Source organism: Schistocerca piceifrons, chromosome 2, assembly GCF_021461385.2.
Source record: "Schistocerca piceifrons isolate TAMUIC-IGC-003096 chromosome 2, iqSchPice1.1, whole genome shotgun sequence".
NCBI classification, from domain to species: Eukaryota; Metazoa; Arthropoda; class Insecta; order Orthoptera; family Acrididae; genus Schistocerca; species Schistocerca piceifrons.
The window spans coordinates 520,540,377-520,558,490 of NC_060139.1; the positions used below are offsets into that span (position 1 = coordinate 520,540,377).

Below are 18,114 nucleotides of genomic sequence, written 5' to 3' on the forward strand. Positions count from 1 at the left end.
TCTAACGTGCGAATTCGACGGAATTTGGCACGATATCGGTCAGAAGGGCACTCAAGAACTTTAGTAGTCAATGCCAAACCAAATAACTACTCGCATAAAGGCCAGAGGTTACCAAAGTGCTATTGACTTACTCAATTTGTGAAGCACTTTCTCTTGAGTGTATCATACACTTCTTCTGAAACTGTGAGCATTTTTTTGTCTGTACAGTTTTCCGTACTATTCGGATAATTCCTTCGTGATGCGTCGTTCTTTTTTCTTAGAGTGTAATTAGTTTGATCCACTGATTAAATGACAAAAAATGAAATGATTTTACACTGACGGAAAAGGAAAGTATTACAACATAAACAACTCCACCGAGCGCTACCAAACAGATACTCCAAAATTTCCATACCCATGGGAAATGTTGATTAAAATATCATCAGTATGCGAGTTTATATTCAATGTTTTTTGACACAGAAAAAGGCATTTCTATAGAGATAGAATTGTTTGAGTATATAGTGGTGTAACGTCACTGGAACGTTTTCGGTAGATATTGGCAAAACAGTACACCATGAGGACGCGCACAGTCTGATCACTGCCATGCTCGAGAAAAGTTGTATAATTGGCATGCAGGTCATCGGAGCGTCCAATAATGTTAAGGAAAATTTAGGAATACAGAAATACAGTCACTTAGAAATGAAATATGTAGAAATTCCGAGGAAGCTAAGGCATAATCGCTGCATGAAAAATTTGAAGAAATCGAAAAGGAATGACTGTCACAAGGACTGAGTCAGCGTATAGAAAAGTCAAAATAACCTTCGGTGAAATTAAAACTGAAGGCGGTAGCATTAAGAATACAGCAGGAATTCCACTGTTAAATGCAGAGGACACAGCAGGCAGACGGAAAAGATAAGGCCTTTGTAAGGGGGAAGACATGTCTCATTTCGTGACAGAAGAATGAACAGAAGTCGATATGGAAGCGATAGGGGATTCAGTATTAGAATTAGAATTTAAAAGTTCCTTTGAACACTTCAGATCAAATAAGACAGAGGGGATAGCTAACATTAGTTTCTAAAATCACCGTGGGAAGTCGCAAAACGAGTATTTAGGTGGAATGTATGACACTGGCGATGAATCCTCTGACTCTTCGGAAAACATCATCCGCTCAAGTCGGAAAATTGCAAGAGACAAGTGTGAGAATTATCGCACAATGAGCTTACACCTCTTGCACCCAAGCTGCTTACAATAATCATGCACAGAAAAAGGAAAAAGAAAACTGAGTATGTGTTAGACGACGATCAGTTTGCCTTCAGGAAAGGTAAGGGTACCAGAGAGGCACTTCTGTCGTTGCGGTTAATAGTGAAATAGAGACTGAAGAAAAATCAAGCCACGTTCATACAATCTGTCGACCTGAAAAAAGCCCTCGACAATGCAAAATGGTTGAAGATGTTCGAAATTCTGAGAAAAGTGGAGGTAAGGTGTGCGGGAAGACGGGCAACATACAATACGAACAAGAGACAAGAGGGAACAATAAGAGAGGAAGGCCAAGAACTAAGTGCTCGGATTAAAATTGATCTAAGACAGGGACGACTTTTGCCTCTATTTTTCAATCTGTACATCGAAGAAGCAATGAAGGAAATAAAAGAACGGTCCAAGAATTGAACTCAAATTCAGGGTGAAATGATATCTGTGATAAGTTTCGCTAATGACATTGCAATCCTCTGCTGAATGGAATGAATAGTCTAATGAGTACGGAATATGGACTGAGAGTAATGCGAAGAAAGACTCAAGTAATTAGAAGCAGCAAAAATTGAGAACAGCGTTAAACTTAACATCAGGATTGTTGATCACGAAGTGATGACGTTAAGGAATTCTGCTACCTAGGCAGCAAACTAACCCATGACGGGCAAAGAAGGAGGACATAAAAGCAGACTAGTACTAGCAAAAAGGGAATTACAGGCCAGGAGAAGTCTGCTAACATCAAACATAGGCCTTTATTTGAGGAAAAAATTTCTGACAATGAGCGGTTGGAACACAGCGCCGTCTGGTAGTGAAAATGAAGTGTGGGGAAATCGGAAAAAATGAGAATCGAAGTATTTGAGATTTGATGCTTCGGAGGAATATTGGAAATTATCTGGGCTGATAAGGTAAGCAATGAGAATGCTCTCCGCCGAATTAGTGACGAAAGGGATATATGGAAAGAAAAAGAGACAGGCTGGTAGGACCATCTGTTAAGGCATCACGGAATAACTCCATGGTATTAGAGGAAGCTGCAGACTGTAAAAACTGTAGAGGAAAATAGAGATTGTAATACATCTAGCAAGTAATTACGGATGTACGTTTCAAGCGCTACACTGAGCTGGAGTGGTTTGCACAGGCGAGGAATTCTTTCCGGCCGCATCAAACCAGTCAGAAGAGTGCTAGCTTAAATAATAAAACAAAGTAAAATACAAAAATGAAAAAGTACCGCTTTAAAATTTCAACCGTTAATTTCTTCTTTAAAAACCATTGTACAATTACAAATCTAATGTAATCAAATCTTCGCTCAAAAGAAGAAATATGGTACTAAATTTTGATAGAAACAGTACACTGCGTTATACATGTGAAGGGAAGATACTAAATAACTATAAGACGGAGCAAACACATTTCATAAAAGGAGAAAAGATTGTTTTTCTATAACTTTCTCAGTTATTATCTACGATCTAAATGCGTGAAGAGATGCGCTATAATGTGAAAGACTCAGACACACTAGCTATTTAGTTTCAGAAGTCTGTTATACATCTCATCGACATACACAAAAAGTTGATGAATACAAAAATAACCAGCTACTTCAAAGGAATCCGTGCGCCTTCCTTCATTCATGTGTCATACCCTATTTAGTATACATATAAATTTTAGCTTCTTTCTCATATTGTTTCTTTATAATATTGACCAGTGATGCACAAAAATATTTGAAACGACACAGCCCCGCCATCACAATATAATATTTGGCCCATATCTGTGGTTTGTGCAAGGCGAATAAAGCTGCCACTCTAGGCATTTTGGTCTGTGTTCGGGTCCGGCAACATCATGCGATGAGCGGAGTCATAGTTTCCATTGTGATAAGCAATGGGTAAAATATAACCGAGAGAGAGATAATCAAACTTCATCATAGCTTTAAATATAGGCCTAAATATTGATAAATGTTGATTGGCGACTCCATGGCTTTGGTGTGCACCACGACCAAATAGTGAATAGAATTGGAAGGAAAATCAGCATTGGCCGTATTTTGTCGTTTTATGTGATCGCTCTAAGCTTGTGGTTACAGCTTGATACCAGTGCCTACCAATTTTAATTGTATATTACAGCACTGAGGATTGTCACTAAGTGACCGAAAATCGATTTTGCTGACAATAAAGCAAGAAAATACGGCTAACGCTGATTTTCCTTCCAATTCTATTGATAAATAGTTAACTTTAACTTACTCCGTGGAAATTTTCGAAAATTAATATTGTGTGTACTTCGTCTTACTAACACAGCACATGGTCAGAAAACGGGACTAACTAGCTGTTTTGTAAATATTGTCGTCATTTGAACTAGCCTCTCTGCCTTTACTCCTTTTTTAATGATCCTGTTCCGATGAATCCCATTCAACTACTTATTCTTGTTTTAAATTTTTGTTACGGCACGTGGCCGCATGACACATGCCTATGTGCGATCTTCAAAAAGTGTTAACTTGCAGCCGGCCGTTGTGGCCGAGCGGTTCTAGGCGCTTCAGTCCGGAGCCTCTCTGCTGCTACGGTCGCAGGTTCGAATCCTGCCGCGCGCATGGATGTGTGTAATGTCCTTAGGTTAGTTAGATTTAAGTAGTTCTAAGTCTAGTGGACTGTTGGTTTCAGATGTTAAGTCTCATAGTGCTTAGAGCCATTTGAACCATTTATTTTCCACTCATTTAGCACACTCCCAGTTCATCGTTTCTTTTCTTCCTTTATTCTCATTCTGTGCACATAAAGCAGATCAGCATACATCCCGTGAAGCAAGGAAGTATCACAAACTAGGTTGGCCGAAGTAAAATCACTCTGTAACGGCACACGCGAAAAAGAGTGCCGACACCCACAGTCAACTTACATGCCGACACAGCAGTCCTCTGCTGATGGGCCACTTCCATCCTCCCTCGTACCTTGCGGAAACAGCCGGGCCTAGGAGACTGGAACCTGTTTATGGAACTTCAGCATGACCTAGAAACGCGGCAGTGGTACATCTTCTGCGTGTTCAGCTCCAGACATATTTATCCAAGCCCTTGGTCAGCCAAGCCTGTTATCGACACGACACGGCCGTGCTTCGAGGACTGTCGTGCATCAGCCGCAACCTCGAGAACGATAAGGTTCTATAATCGGAACAGTGGGCTTCGCGGTGCCAGATGGTACTTATGATGCAGACATCACCACTGTCAACGTGCCACGAGTCGCCGATCACTGATTGACGGCCCAGGCCTTTGGCAGCCTGCAACCTGTTGCCGCCTCAAGGCCCGAAGCACGAACGGACAACCATCTGGCTCCGTGCCGTCATGGTCAGACCGACCGCCCGCTTTTGCCTCCAGCCAGCAGTCCAGCATTTGACTCTGTGTGACACAGTCGCCTGCTTCAACGTTATAAGGTGCTGCTGGCTGCCTCTTTCCGGCAGCAGAACCGTGTCCAATGTTCTCTTCGCCATCGCCACGTCAACACCCGTCCACCGCGTCCGCATTCTCGGAGCCAGCAACTTGCGTTATAACTGCGCGCTTACACCGCCGGGCCGTATACTTCACATGCCACTCTGATGCAGCGACAGTTTGGAACATTCGTATAACTGTTTAAGGCTATGAAAAAAAAAGGATGACTGCGTTCAGAGGCGTATTTGTTGAAGCTATCCACAATGTGATTCATTCCCCCCAACCATCATTCAAACCCATGTCGACCCAGGTGGCAGTCCAACACCTCATGACAGACTCGAAAGCACTTCCCAGTACCCTGTAGAGGTCAGTGGATTCCCAATCCGACAAATCACTGGTCGTACATATCAGAGAACTACCGGTAACACTGCGTATAAGTAACAGAGTACACCATACTGACTTACACTGTCGGAAAAAAAACTGGTATACCCTTTTAGATGTGTCCAATTCACTCAAGATTTATTATTGCAACAGTGCATATGAAATATATGAAATGACTATGTTTACAGATCAGTAGCACAAGCAGTTCTGAAGTACCAGGTACCGACCTATACTGCAACACATTAGTACCTGGTGTAGCCTCCACGAGCGGCAGTGTAGGTTCTCTGGCATTCAGTCGATCGTAAAGATGGCGAGTACTGTCTATCTTTACGATAGAGTGAATGCCAGAGCGCCTGCATTGCCGCCCGTGGAATCTAAATCTTATGCCACGCCGGCTCGAACTGTTCACGTAGTTCAGTAAGAGTTACTTCTCGTCCCATCATATCCCATACGTGCTCGATTGGAGACCTCAGATCATGCTAGTAAGGGTAGTTGCTGCACTTTTTTCCATACACACTGAGCTTCTCGGGCAGTGCGAGGACGAGCATTATCCCGCTGGGAGAACACATTATCTTCCTGTGGCAAGAACGGCCACATAACGGATTTAACAACATTCTGCACGCAACGACAAAATAACAGGTCTAACAACATTCTTCACGTAACGAGCACTGAATAGCGTTCTCTCCAAAAACCACAAAGCTCCACGAGATTTGTAGTATTTTATTGCACTCCACCCTTTAAGGCCTTGGATGGGGCCAGTGTGTCTTTGACGAACGCACTCTGCGATCACTCACCAGGTCTATGTCACACGCGCAAACGACCACCACTCGAGTGCAGGCAGAATCTGCTTTCATTCCTTAGTCCAAATACTGACGATACTAGTCGAGCCGTGCACGTCGTTGCTATGGCGTGAGTCGAAGGCGAGCTAGAGGTGTGCGTATCTGTAGTCCCGCTGCTAATAACAGATCCGCATCAGGGTTCGTGTTGACACGTCTGCGTTCATAAGCCCTGTTATCTGTGTTGTGGTAGCTGTACGATCTGCCACTGCTGCCCTTAGAATACGAAGATCCTGGTGGACGCCTTTGCTACGTGGACGCCCAGAACCCATCTACTGGTGTGAGAATGTTCACGTGACCACTGTTACCAGCATCGTTGAACAGCTGACGCAGCACGTCCAACTTGCAGTTCTCCGAAAGGACCATCCCGCCAATCGGAAAGCCACAATTTGGCCCCTTTCAAACTCGCTCGGTCGACTGTACAAAGCACGAGTGCGTCTCCGAGTTATGGTTGTCTGCTGGCTTCACACGCTTGCACCGCAATGGGTCTTCTGGTTGTAGGCATTCCCTGTTAATGGTAGACACATATGTCACTAAGCTATCTGTTGGCAGACGACGTTGAAACCATTGTCAGTGCATCTACCGTCCCGCGAGTGGTGTAGTCATCGGATCAAAATCGACGTCGTCTTTCCAATTGCACTAATTTTCTGACAGCAGTGTATTTGTTTTCCCGTGGAGACACTGAGATTATTTTCATCGGCTATAGAGGACAGGCACTAATTCACATAGAAAGGGCAAGAGGAAGGTAAAGTCAAAGACAACATTCACAGCAGATGGTTACTTGTTCTGTAACGAAATGGAAAAGTAATACTTCATCGAAACCTGAATATCTTATACCAGCAGATGCAGATCTAAATGCAAGGCCTAGATATTACAGTTTCATTGCGAGGAAAATAGGAACTACAAAATTTATTACGCTAGTCCATGCGACCTCATTTCTAGCTCATCTTTACAGAAGGTAATAGAAACATTTCATTACCTCATTTTCTAGTTCCAAGTGCGTCACCTGAGGCTGCAGTCCAATCAGTTGCATCACGTATTAGCATAGGAAATTGCAGGTGTACGTCGGTCTTTGTAATGAAACTCGTGCGCACCTGGCACACTCCTTCCAGCCATGCTTTATAGAAACACCGGTGTCCCTCGCTAGGCCCACAGCAAGTAACTTAATGGTGAACATACAGTAGCGCAATACAGTGCATCAAGATCGACCAGCCGCAGGTGGACACAAAAACAAAAACAGCCCGTCTACTGAACTAACATTTAACAAGACATTATGTTGGTACGGATGAGAGAATGAATAACTATAAGCCTATGGTTTAATATTTCCTTCTATACGTGTGTATACCTGTAGAGATCCGGAATAAGCAAAGCAATGGAAGACTCAACTACGTGTGCACTGCAGATGGTTGTTTCGTGGGGTTAAACGGCAAAATCAGTTGTCACTCGTTGTCAGATAATGACATCCGAAGCGTGCACTTAACAGCATTCGTTTTTGTAGATAATGAATACAGGTAACAGAGTACATCAGGTCCATGATCGTTGACAGGTACTAAAAGCTCAACTAGTCCATAAATATAGACCTTCATTCATGCCCAAGTGTGCTGGTGATGATTTCAGGGAGATTAATTTTTACTATGACGTACGGGGATGTGTGTTTTTAAAAAATACCTAATGGTCAGGCTGACAGCATAAGCTGTCCCCTCGAAAACAAGATACGTCCTGCGTGATATTTTATATATAAGGCGAACGAGAAATGTTTCACCATAAGCGTTCATGACGAAGAATTGTGCCTTTTACAACAGAAATTTCTATTTGAAATCAAGGAGGATGTTAGTTTAACTTGATGACGACAACGAAGTAATTACAGACGGTGCATAACCTCGGATTTTGGAACGATGTGGTAGGGTCGTGGGTATTAACAAACCGCTTCAGCTGTATTTGGTTCCTTATTTTTAGATCACTAAAGGGCCTCATCTTCAGGCGAAAATATAACTCAAACTTTTAATGCCATGAAACCGATAGTGATCTGAAAATAAAGAACTAAATACAGCTGAAGCGGTTTTTTAATATCCAAGATAAGTACTCGTAGCCGTTGTTGTCTGCAGATATGGTAGGAATCGGCCGTGCACTTTCAAAGAAACCATCCAAGAATTTTCCTTAAGCTATTGGACATATCACGGAAATTCAAAATCAGGATGTCCGGACATGTGTTTCGGCGGCCGTCCACTCGTATAAGTCTAGTGTCTTACCACTTAGCCATCTTCAAAATTTAACAGAGTGACATGCGTTCAAAGTGAGCAGTCATGAGTCTGATGAGATGGTTGTTGCCACATGCAGCCTACGCCTGGCACCCATCGATTCTGTCTCTCCGCTACAGTGTTCTCGAAGTAACTACCACATGGGCAGTTGGCTGCCGTCACATGAGTACAACCAACAGATTTATGTAAGTCAGCCAACTAATGGTCTGTGTCTGGCTCTAAACCGTGAAGATTGAACACCTAAGAAATTCAGATCACGAATAAAACGGATTATAGGTTTTTTTAAGTATTGGTTTATTGTGGAGAAGTTACAACTTCTTAAATATTGCAAAGGTAATTTGTCTAAAATATTTTCGTTTTAAGATGGGCAAACATAATGAAATTTAGCTGTGACCTAAAGCCAATCGTTTAAGGAACCTAAAAGTAATGGGTGCACTCGAATGTATTGTGGCATTCCTTCTTAAAATACTTAGCTGCTGTAGCGTAATTTGAACATCTCGTGTCTGCCGATTACTATACCATTGACATGCTAACAAGAGATTCTATTATCTAACTTGAATGACCATTACACCACCATATTATCATAAGCGTACAAAAGTATGCAGTTAATGTACAGAACTTACACTATCGAAGGAAGTTTTCTGTATTCAGCAAGAATATTTGCAGACGATAATCTGAAAAGTGTACGTTTGAATCAGGTATAAGTAATTAAAAACTACAAGACTAGCAGGACATACTACACTAGGTGATCGAAAGTATTCGGACAATCCCAAAAATAATAGGTCTTGCATTTTAGGTACTCCATATCAGCGATCTTAGTAGTCATTAGACATCGTGAGAGAGCAGGATGGGGCGCTCCGCGGAACTCACGGACTTCGAACTTCGTCAGGTGATTGGATGTCACTTGTGCCATACGTCTGTACGCGAGATTTCCACACTCCTAAACATCCCTAGGTCCACAGTTTTCCGATGTGATAGTGAAATGGAAACGTGAAGGGACACGTACAGCACAAAAGCGTACAGGCCGACCTCGTCTGTGGACTGACAGAGACCACCGACAGTTGAAGAGGGTCGTAATATGTAATAGTCAGACATCTATAGAGATCATCACAAAGGAATTTCAAACTGCCCCAAGGTCCACTGCAAGTACTCTAACAGTTAGGCGAGAGGTGATAAAACTAGGACTTCATGGTCGAGCGGCGGCTCATAAGCTACACATCACGCCGGCAAATGCCAAATAACGCCTCGCTTGGTGTAACGAGCGTAAACATTGGACGATTGAATAGTGGAAAAAACGTGTGGAGTGACGGATCACAGTACACAATGTAGTGATCCGATGGCAGGGTGTGGGTATGGCGAATGCCCAGTGAACGACTTCTGCCAGTGTGTGTAGTGCCAACAGTAAAATTCGGAGGCGGTGTAATTATGGTGTGGTCGTGTTTTTCATGGAGGGAGCTTGCACCCCTTGTTGTTTAGCGTGGCACTATCACAGCACAGGCCTACATTGATGTTTTAAGCACCTTCTTGATTCCCACTGTTGAAGTTCAATTCGGGGATGGCCATCGCATCTTTCAACAATCATGGACCACCTCTAGTGTTACGGATCGAATCAAATTTAAGTTAGTCAATTCTTCGCTCTGCTGGTCATGAAAGTCAAGCATCCAGATGAAAGGGAACGGAGGATGACGTCAGGAACCTGTAAGAAAAAGGTTAACAGGTAAGTCTGAAGTAAGTAACACGCAGACCTCTTCTCGCAGTAGTGACAGGCTGAGACCTGATGTATAGGTCGGAATATTCTATGGAAGGAATGAGGAGAAGCTGGTTGGAAAGATTAAAACCAATCCATATTTTCTGTAACTTCCTATTCCTGATTTTACAAGTAAGACGTCTCAGTGAGCCGGCCGCTGTGGCCAGGTGGTTCTAGGCGCTTCAGTCTGGAACCGCGCGACCGCAACGGTCGCAGGTTCGAATCCTGCCTCGGGCATGAATGTGTATGATGTCTTTAGGTTAGTTAGGTTTAAGTAGTTCTAAGTTCTAGGGGACTGATGACTTCAGACGTAAAGTCCCATAGTGCTCAGAGCCAATTGAACGACTCAGTGATAGCAATAAATGACTTCTGCCTCTAAGAACATTTCCAGGCTGCGCTTACCCAACTAATTGACATATTTCAGTAGAATAACTTATAGATTGACAATGGAGTACGGTCGTGTGGAATAAGGGAGAATAATTTCGCTACGGTAGTTCGCTTGATAGGAATAGGTACAATACTATATTACGTAACACATTATCGTGAGAAGCCAAGTAACTTTTATTGAATTCAGCACTAGAAAGTGACAGAGATGCTAGACGCTAGTTTCCAACATAGTCAGCAAGTCTGTAGACAACTATCGGAATGTTTTTTAAGTCGTTTATGTCCTCGACGATAGAAATCCGATCTTTGGTCACAGAGTTACTGGAGAACCGCTGTGCGAACGTTCTCACAGTTGAAAAATTTCTTAATTTCTCACCCCCCCCCCCCCTCCTCCCAACCCCTTCCCACCACCTTCGATGTTCTTTCATCTGGGCGAAAAGATGAAAATCGCAACATGTGGACTGTGTGATGGATCAGCGTCACCCACGTCTGTGCGGCCTTGGTCAAACTGTTGACACCGTTTCACTACGGCAGGACGCGAAATCGCATTTCGTCCATGCTCCGCATGAATTTCGCGGATGGGTAGCCACGGGTGTTGGCACTCCGCTTCCGGGATCCGGGAAGGCGCATACGCCCGAATCTAATCTGCCCGGTGGACTAACGGCGACAGCCGGTGTGCCGGCCAACCTGAATGTAGTTTTTAGGCGGTTTCCCACATCGGACTAAATAAATATCAGACTGGTACCAAGATCCCGTGTCAGTTAACACGAATCGCAACCTTTCAGAAAACATTCGCCGACTTTCACATGAATAACGCTTGGCACAGAGTGGCGACAAGAAAGGCATCTGGCCACCGTCTAACATTAAGAGAGCAAAATTCTACAACTGATACGCCGACCACGTTTATATAAGGAACAAAGGCAATACAAAAAGAAAAAAAGAAGAAGAAGAGAGCGAGGATTTGACTGTGAATCGACGTGAAATTTAGAAGTTGAGTGGAGTATACTGGAGACACTTGTATGTGGCACCAGAATAAGATAAGAATATTACTAAATTAAAATAAAACTAGTATACTGTGAAGGATGAATGTCTCTGATGGGCTCGATAATGCGGATCGCTGACTGTGGGCGACCACAGAGCCAAAGATACTGTACTGCTTTGTTGGAGTGAGAGAGCACTGGGCGCACAGTTGTAGGTAGCTATGAGGGAAAGACGATGGAGTAGGTAGTTTCTGTGGTGTGCTGTGTGAAGCTAAAATGGTTCAATGGCTCTGAACACTATGGGACTTAACATCTGAGGTCATCAGTCCCCTAGAATTTAGAACTACTTCAAATGGTTCAAATGGCTCTGAGCACTATGGGACTCAACATCTTAGGTCATAAGTCCCCTAGAACTTAGAACTACTTAAACCTAACTAAACTAAGGACATCACACACACCCATGCCCGAGGCAGGATTCGAACCTGCGACCGTAGCGAAGCAGACGTCTTCAGGCAAATAAGGTAAAGTTTTAAATACTTATGATTTCTGTTTTGGCCAGCGCGTTAGTATAGATGGGTTGGCTGATAATTTGTAATTGTTGAATAAACCCAGAATGCTCGTAACCTCTTTTGAGAAAAATACTAGTTATATATTTCATTTTTGTAATGATTTTAAGATTTCTTTAACAGAAGTGTATGTAATTTGATGATTTACATTTATGTTGGATTAATGAAGTTAGATTATACTTGCTGTTAAAATCTCTTTGTTTGTGAATCAATTGTGAGTGATGTAGTTTCAATTGTCAGATATTTTTGAAAAGCCATACTGAACTTGCAATATAATTTTGCCAAGAAAAACCGAGTGTTAGTAATTCACCATAATCAGCACCGCCTCCCAGTGCAGGTCGTACATTTTTTAAAGAAGTTGGATTTTCTTAAATGTTCTCTTTTATCAGCCAAATGTATTTTAAGTGCATTTCAAATCTTATGGCCAGCATTGTACACTGCTGAATAGTTAGCATATTCATATTTTTTATGAGAGACCAAAATATATCGCGTTACTCTGTTGCTGCTTCAGAGGTAAGATCATTTTATTTACTTAGTGTGAACAGGACCTGAGGATTGAGTGCTTAAGGGGCTGAATATATTTTGCAGTGGCTGTATTTCTTTATTGGTATCGGGTGTTGCATTGTCCAATCGATTCGTGTAAAGTCTTGCTAACAATAAGACACGGTAAGCACACCTCTTGCACCTACAACACGCAACACGACAATTCGAGTTCTGTGTCCATTGCACAGTTCAGACATTGATTCAACGTAATCGTCATCATTCTCATCTTTTTTCTTTTTTTTTTTTTAAAAAAAAAGGACGTAACAAAGCTTATTCCTGAATAAATGTACTGCTCCTCTTCCTTCTATTTGCTAGTACATTTTCAGTTGCTGCACCATTTCAGTCTCACACCGTGATGCACCTGTTACCCATACCGCGGCGGACACCCAGAACATCTGCTCTCATCTGGCAATGCGCCACTCTTGTTGCATAATTGCCTTAGCGTGGGACGACCTGTGCGTCTTAACTTCTGAAGTCCAACATATGTCTGCATATTTACTACGGATATATCGTGTTGAACGTAGTGGAAAACGATCCGCTTGTAGGAGGATAAAATGAAAACAGGTACTCCTGTATAATTGGGATTTAACATCTTCCTATTCAGCCGTATTTTTTTGTAGAACAGTATTACTCTGAGGTGACAAAGACATGGGATAGCAATATGCACATACACAGATGACGGTATTATTGCGTACACAAGGCATAAAAGGGCAGAGCATTGGTGGAGCTGTCATTTGTACTTAGGTGATTCATGCGAGAAGGTATCCGACGTGATTATGGCCACACCCACGGGAATTAACAGACTTTCAACGCGGAAAATCAGTTGGAAGTAGATTCAAGGGACATTCAGTTTCGTAAATCGTTCGTTAATTCAATATTAAGAGATCCACAGCATCAAGATTGTGTCGCGGAGTTACCTCTCACCACGGACAACAGGGGGAAAACGGACGTCACTTAATGACCGAGAACAGCGGCGTTTTCGTGGAGTTGTCAGTGCTAAGATACAAGCTACTCTGCGTGTAATATCCGCCAAATTCAATGTGGGACGTTCGAGGAACTTATCCGTTAGGATAGGGAGGTGAAATTTGGCGTTAATGGGCTATGGCAGCAGACGACCGACGTGAGTGATTTAGCTAACAGCAGGATATCGCCTGCAGTACCGCTCCTGGGCTCATGACCGTAGCGTTTGGACCCAACACCACTGGATAACCGTGACTTCGTCACATGTGTACCAATATCAGTTGGTAACAGCTGATAGTAGGGTTCGAGTGTGGCGCAGACCCCACGAAACCATGGACTCTGGTTGTCCACAAGGCACTGTGCAAACTGATGGGGGCTCCATAATGGTGTGGGGGGTGTTTCTATGGAACGGACTTGGTTCTATGGTCCAAATGAACCAATCGTTGACTGGAAATGGTTATGTTCGGCTACTTGGAGATCATTTGCAGCCATTCATAGACTTCATGTTCCTTGGTTTGAAGAACTAGAAGACTCGAGTGAATGATTTGGCCACCCATCGAAATGTATGTCACGTAACTAAGAAGGTAAGTCCATGTACAAAACCCTGCACCGACAACACTTCCGGAAATATGGACGGCTGTAGAGACAAGATGGCTCAATATATCTGCAGAGAACATCCAACGACTTGTTGAGTCCATGCCACGCCGAGTTGCTGCACTATGCAGAGCAAAAGCAGGTCCGACACAACATCTACATTTACATCTACATTTATACTCCTCAAGCCACCTAACGGTATGTGGTGGAGGGCACTTTACGTGCCGCTGTCATTACCTCTCTTTCCAGTTCCAGTCGCGTATGGTTCGAGGGTAGAACGACTGCCGGAAAGCCTCCGTGTGCGCTCGAATCTCTCTAATTTTATATTCGTGACCTCCTCGGGAGCTATGAGTAGTGAGAAGCAATATATTCGATACCTCATCCAGAAACGCATCCTCTCGAAACGTGGACAGCAAGCTACACCGCGATGCAGAGCGCCTCTCTTGCAGAGTCTGCCACTTGAGCATGCTAAACATCTCCGTAACACTATCACGCTTACCAAATAATCCTGTGACGAAACGCGCCGCTTTTATTTAGATCTTCTCTATCTCCTCTGTCAACCCGGCCTGGTACGGATCCCACACTGATGAGCAATACTCAAGCATAGGTCGAACGAGTGTTTTGTAAGCCACCTCCTTCGTTGATGGGCTACATTTCCGAAGGACTCTCCCAATGAATCTCAACCTGGCACCCGCCTTACCAACAATTAATTTTATATGATCATTCCTCTTCAAATCGTTCCGTATGCATACTCCCAGATATTTTACAGAAGTAACTGCTACCAGTGTTTGTTCTGCTAGTATATAATCATACAATAAAAGATCCTTCTCTCTATGTATTCGCAATATGCCGGCCAGGGTGGTCGAGCGGTTCTATGCGCTACAGTCTGGAACCGCGCGACCGCTGCGGTCGCAGGTTCGAATCCTGCCTCGGGCATGGATGTGTGTGATGTCCTTAGGTTAGTTAGGTAAAAGTAGTTCTAAGTTCTAGGGGACTGATGACCTCAGAAGTTGAGTCCCATAGTGCTCAGAGCCAATATTCGCAATACACTACATTTGTCTACGTTAAGGGTCAGTTGCCACTCCCTGCACCAAGTGCCTATCCGCTGCAGATCTTCCTGCATTTCGCTGCAATCGTCTAATGCTGCAACTTCTCTGTATACTACAGCATCATCCACGAAAAGCCGCATGGAACTTCCGGCACTATCTACTAGATCATTGATAAATATTGTGAAAAGCAATGGTCCCAAAACACTCCCCTGTGGCACGCCAGAGGTTACTTTAACGTCTTTAGACGTCTCTCTATTGAGAACAACATGCTGTGTTCTGTTTGCTAAAAACTCTTCAATCCAGCCACACAGCTAGTCTGATATTCCATAGGCTCTTACTTTGTTTATCAGGTAACAGTGCGGAACTGTATCAGACGCCTTCCGGAAGTAAAGGAAAATGGCATCTACCTGGGAGCCTGTATCTAATATTTTCTGGGTCTCATGAACAAATAAAGCGAGTTGGGTCTCACATGATCGCTGTTTCCGGAATCCATGTTGATTCCTACAGAGTAGATTCCGGGTTTCCAGAAATGACATGATACGTGAGCAAAAAACATGTTCTAAAGTTCTACAACAGATCGACGTCAGAGATATAGGCCTATAGCTTTGCGCATCTGCTCGACGACCCTTCTTGAAGACTGGGACTATCTGTGCTCTTTCTCAATCATCTGGAACCTTCCGTTCCTCTAGAGACCTGCGGTACACGGCTGTTAGAAGGGGGCAAGCTCTTTCGCGTGAGGAAGTATCTCGTAACATTTCTCATCTCACTGCTATATGAACAATTTAAACTTCTTTTTATCAGAACTATAATGAGTTCTAAATTTCATGCAAGTCAGTCAGTCTTAAGTACCCAACGAAAGAAGGGAGACAGCTATACGCTACAACTTAAAGAATCACTCGGAATATTTCCAACACTACAGTTTTTTAACGTTTCTCAGTTCGTTACTTATTTTCTATCCGCTCTGGCAGCAACTTTATTATATTCAGTGTCACTGATTATGGCTGTCATGGATCGATTATCCCGAACACTAATCGCGATGCCTTTTCGGGACAATTGTGTAAGAAACCAGATCTTTCTTCGAGGTCACCGTACCGAAGCAACCTGTATGGTCCTACAGGCTAAGTGTCAAGATCTAGTTCAAAATTCGCTAGATAGCTTACCGCGGTGACCCTCGTGACAGAGGACACTTTCACAGACCTTCCGCATACTATGGGAGCAAAACCGTAGCAGCTCCTGCAGGGGTGTGCAATTTCCGCGAAGCGTTGCATGCACCTGGTGGAGCAGAGAATGGGTCGTTATAGCTAACGTAGCGTGCGGTGTTTTTACGGCGTGAAGGCTGTTGAGGGACCGCGTAGCAGGCGACGTGCAGGATCATCACGCCGTGACCAACGGCTTAACGACATGTGACAAGCCAGCCGAGGCTGCGCTGTTCGCCACGGCGGCAGTTCGCCACGCCACACACAGGCTCGCAAGTAGCTGCTGAGTACTTAGTTATTCAATCTTTACTCAAGTGGATATCTGTATCAGTCTCACATTGTCACTGTATGTTGCACAACAGCCGCAGATAATAAAAAGCTGAAAAAATAAAAAGAGGAACTTAGAAAATAAAAATGGAGCGTGATCGAAGGAAATAAATATAAAAATTAGATTTATAGATTTATGTTAATTAACACCCACCAAGAACGGAATTATAGACCGCTAGGTAGCATCTTTTGCGCATGTTGACCGCAAAGAGGCATCTTGCAATAGAAACTGCAGCTGTCAGGGAGCCACGTATAACACACTACTGGCCATTGATGTTACAGCGCCAACATTCTTACATATACCAATGATTAGCATTTCTGCGGCAACTTGCAGATTACGCGTGGTATCGCCATCTGCATTCCATGTATCAGGAAACATTACCTAGCGGCTTGATCAGTCAGAAATCGCTATTTGAACACTGTTTGTTTGTCAGAAGATCATCTTACGTGTCGTGTATGAAGAAGGAACGTCTGCCAGCAAAAACGTGTCAGTTTTGGGAAGCGGCAGAATCGTGGCTTATCGAGCCTGATGTTCACCGTTTCGCGGTACTGCTATTCGCATTAGTCGGGGTATTATGACCATCACGCGGAAATGGAATCGACGGGCTCAGGAGGGTTATAAGACACCATGCAGTATCTAACAGACCCATGTGACTACCGCCGGGAAGAAGAAACTTCCGGCCAAGAAGGTTTGTACTGCTACGTCATGTATTTTTAGTCAGGAAACCAGCTTTTTTGGAACAGATATCTACTCAGACATTGCGAGTAGGTCTGAAGCATCGAAGACTTTCAGCACGGTGTCCAGTGTTGTGCGCTGTAAGCAGTTGTCGTTACATTCTATTCTATATGAAGATAGTAACTGAACGGTCTAAGGGGCGCTGCAGTCATGGACTGTACGGCTGGTTCCAGTGGCGGTTCGAGTCCTCCCTCGGGCATGGATGTGTGTGTTTGTCCTTACGATAATTTAGGTTACGTGGTGAGTAAACTTAGGGACGGATGACCTTATCAGTTAAGTCCCATAACATTTCACACACATTTGAACAACTTTTGAAGATAGTAACTGTTCTCGGAAGAACAGATATCATTGATGGCCGTACAGCTTCTCTAGAATAAATGATAATTAATTGAAACCCTCATCTGTCGACAGGTGTTGTTGATACACCTCGATGGGGATAGCTGAAAATCTGTGCCCCGACCGGGACTCGAACCCGGGATCTCCTGCTTACATGGCAGACGCTCTATCCATCTGAGCCACCGAGGACACAGGTGAATAGCGCGACTGTAGGGACTTATTCTTTGCATGCTTCAGGTGTCGTGCTATTCACCTGGCTCAGATGGATAGTGCGTCTGCCGTGTAAGCAGGAGATCCCGGGTTCGAGTCCCGGTCGGGGCACACATTTTCAGCTGTTCCCATCGAGGTGTATCAACAACACCTGTCAACAGCTTAGAGTTTCAATTAATTATCATTTATTCTAGAGGAGCTGCACGGTCTTCAATGCGCACAAGTTGCCCGAACGCTTGCGGGAATCGTCACCTTAGTGTGCGCGAGTAATGAGTGCGCGAGATACTTCATGTATGGAGATTGTGTACAGTTGGGAATGTCGGTCTCACGGGAAGCGTGCAAAGGTAAGTCCCTACAGTCGCGCTATTCATCTGTGTCCTCGGTGGCTCAGATGGATAGAGC

At 43.7% G+C, this 18,114-nt stretch overlaps 1 non-coding gene across 1 annotated transcript; it reads right to left on the reverse strand.

The window, feature by feature from the left end:
• Positions 1-17,617: 17,617 nt before the first annotated feature.
• Trnat-ugu lies at positions 17,618-17,691 on the reverse strand. Its single transcript has one exon. It is a non-coding gene; the product is annotated as a tRNA-Thr (tRNA).
• Between the last annotated feature and the right edge of the window lie 423 nt (positions 17,692-18,114).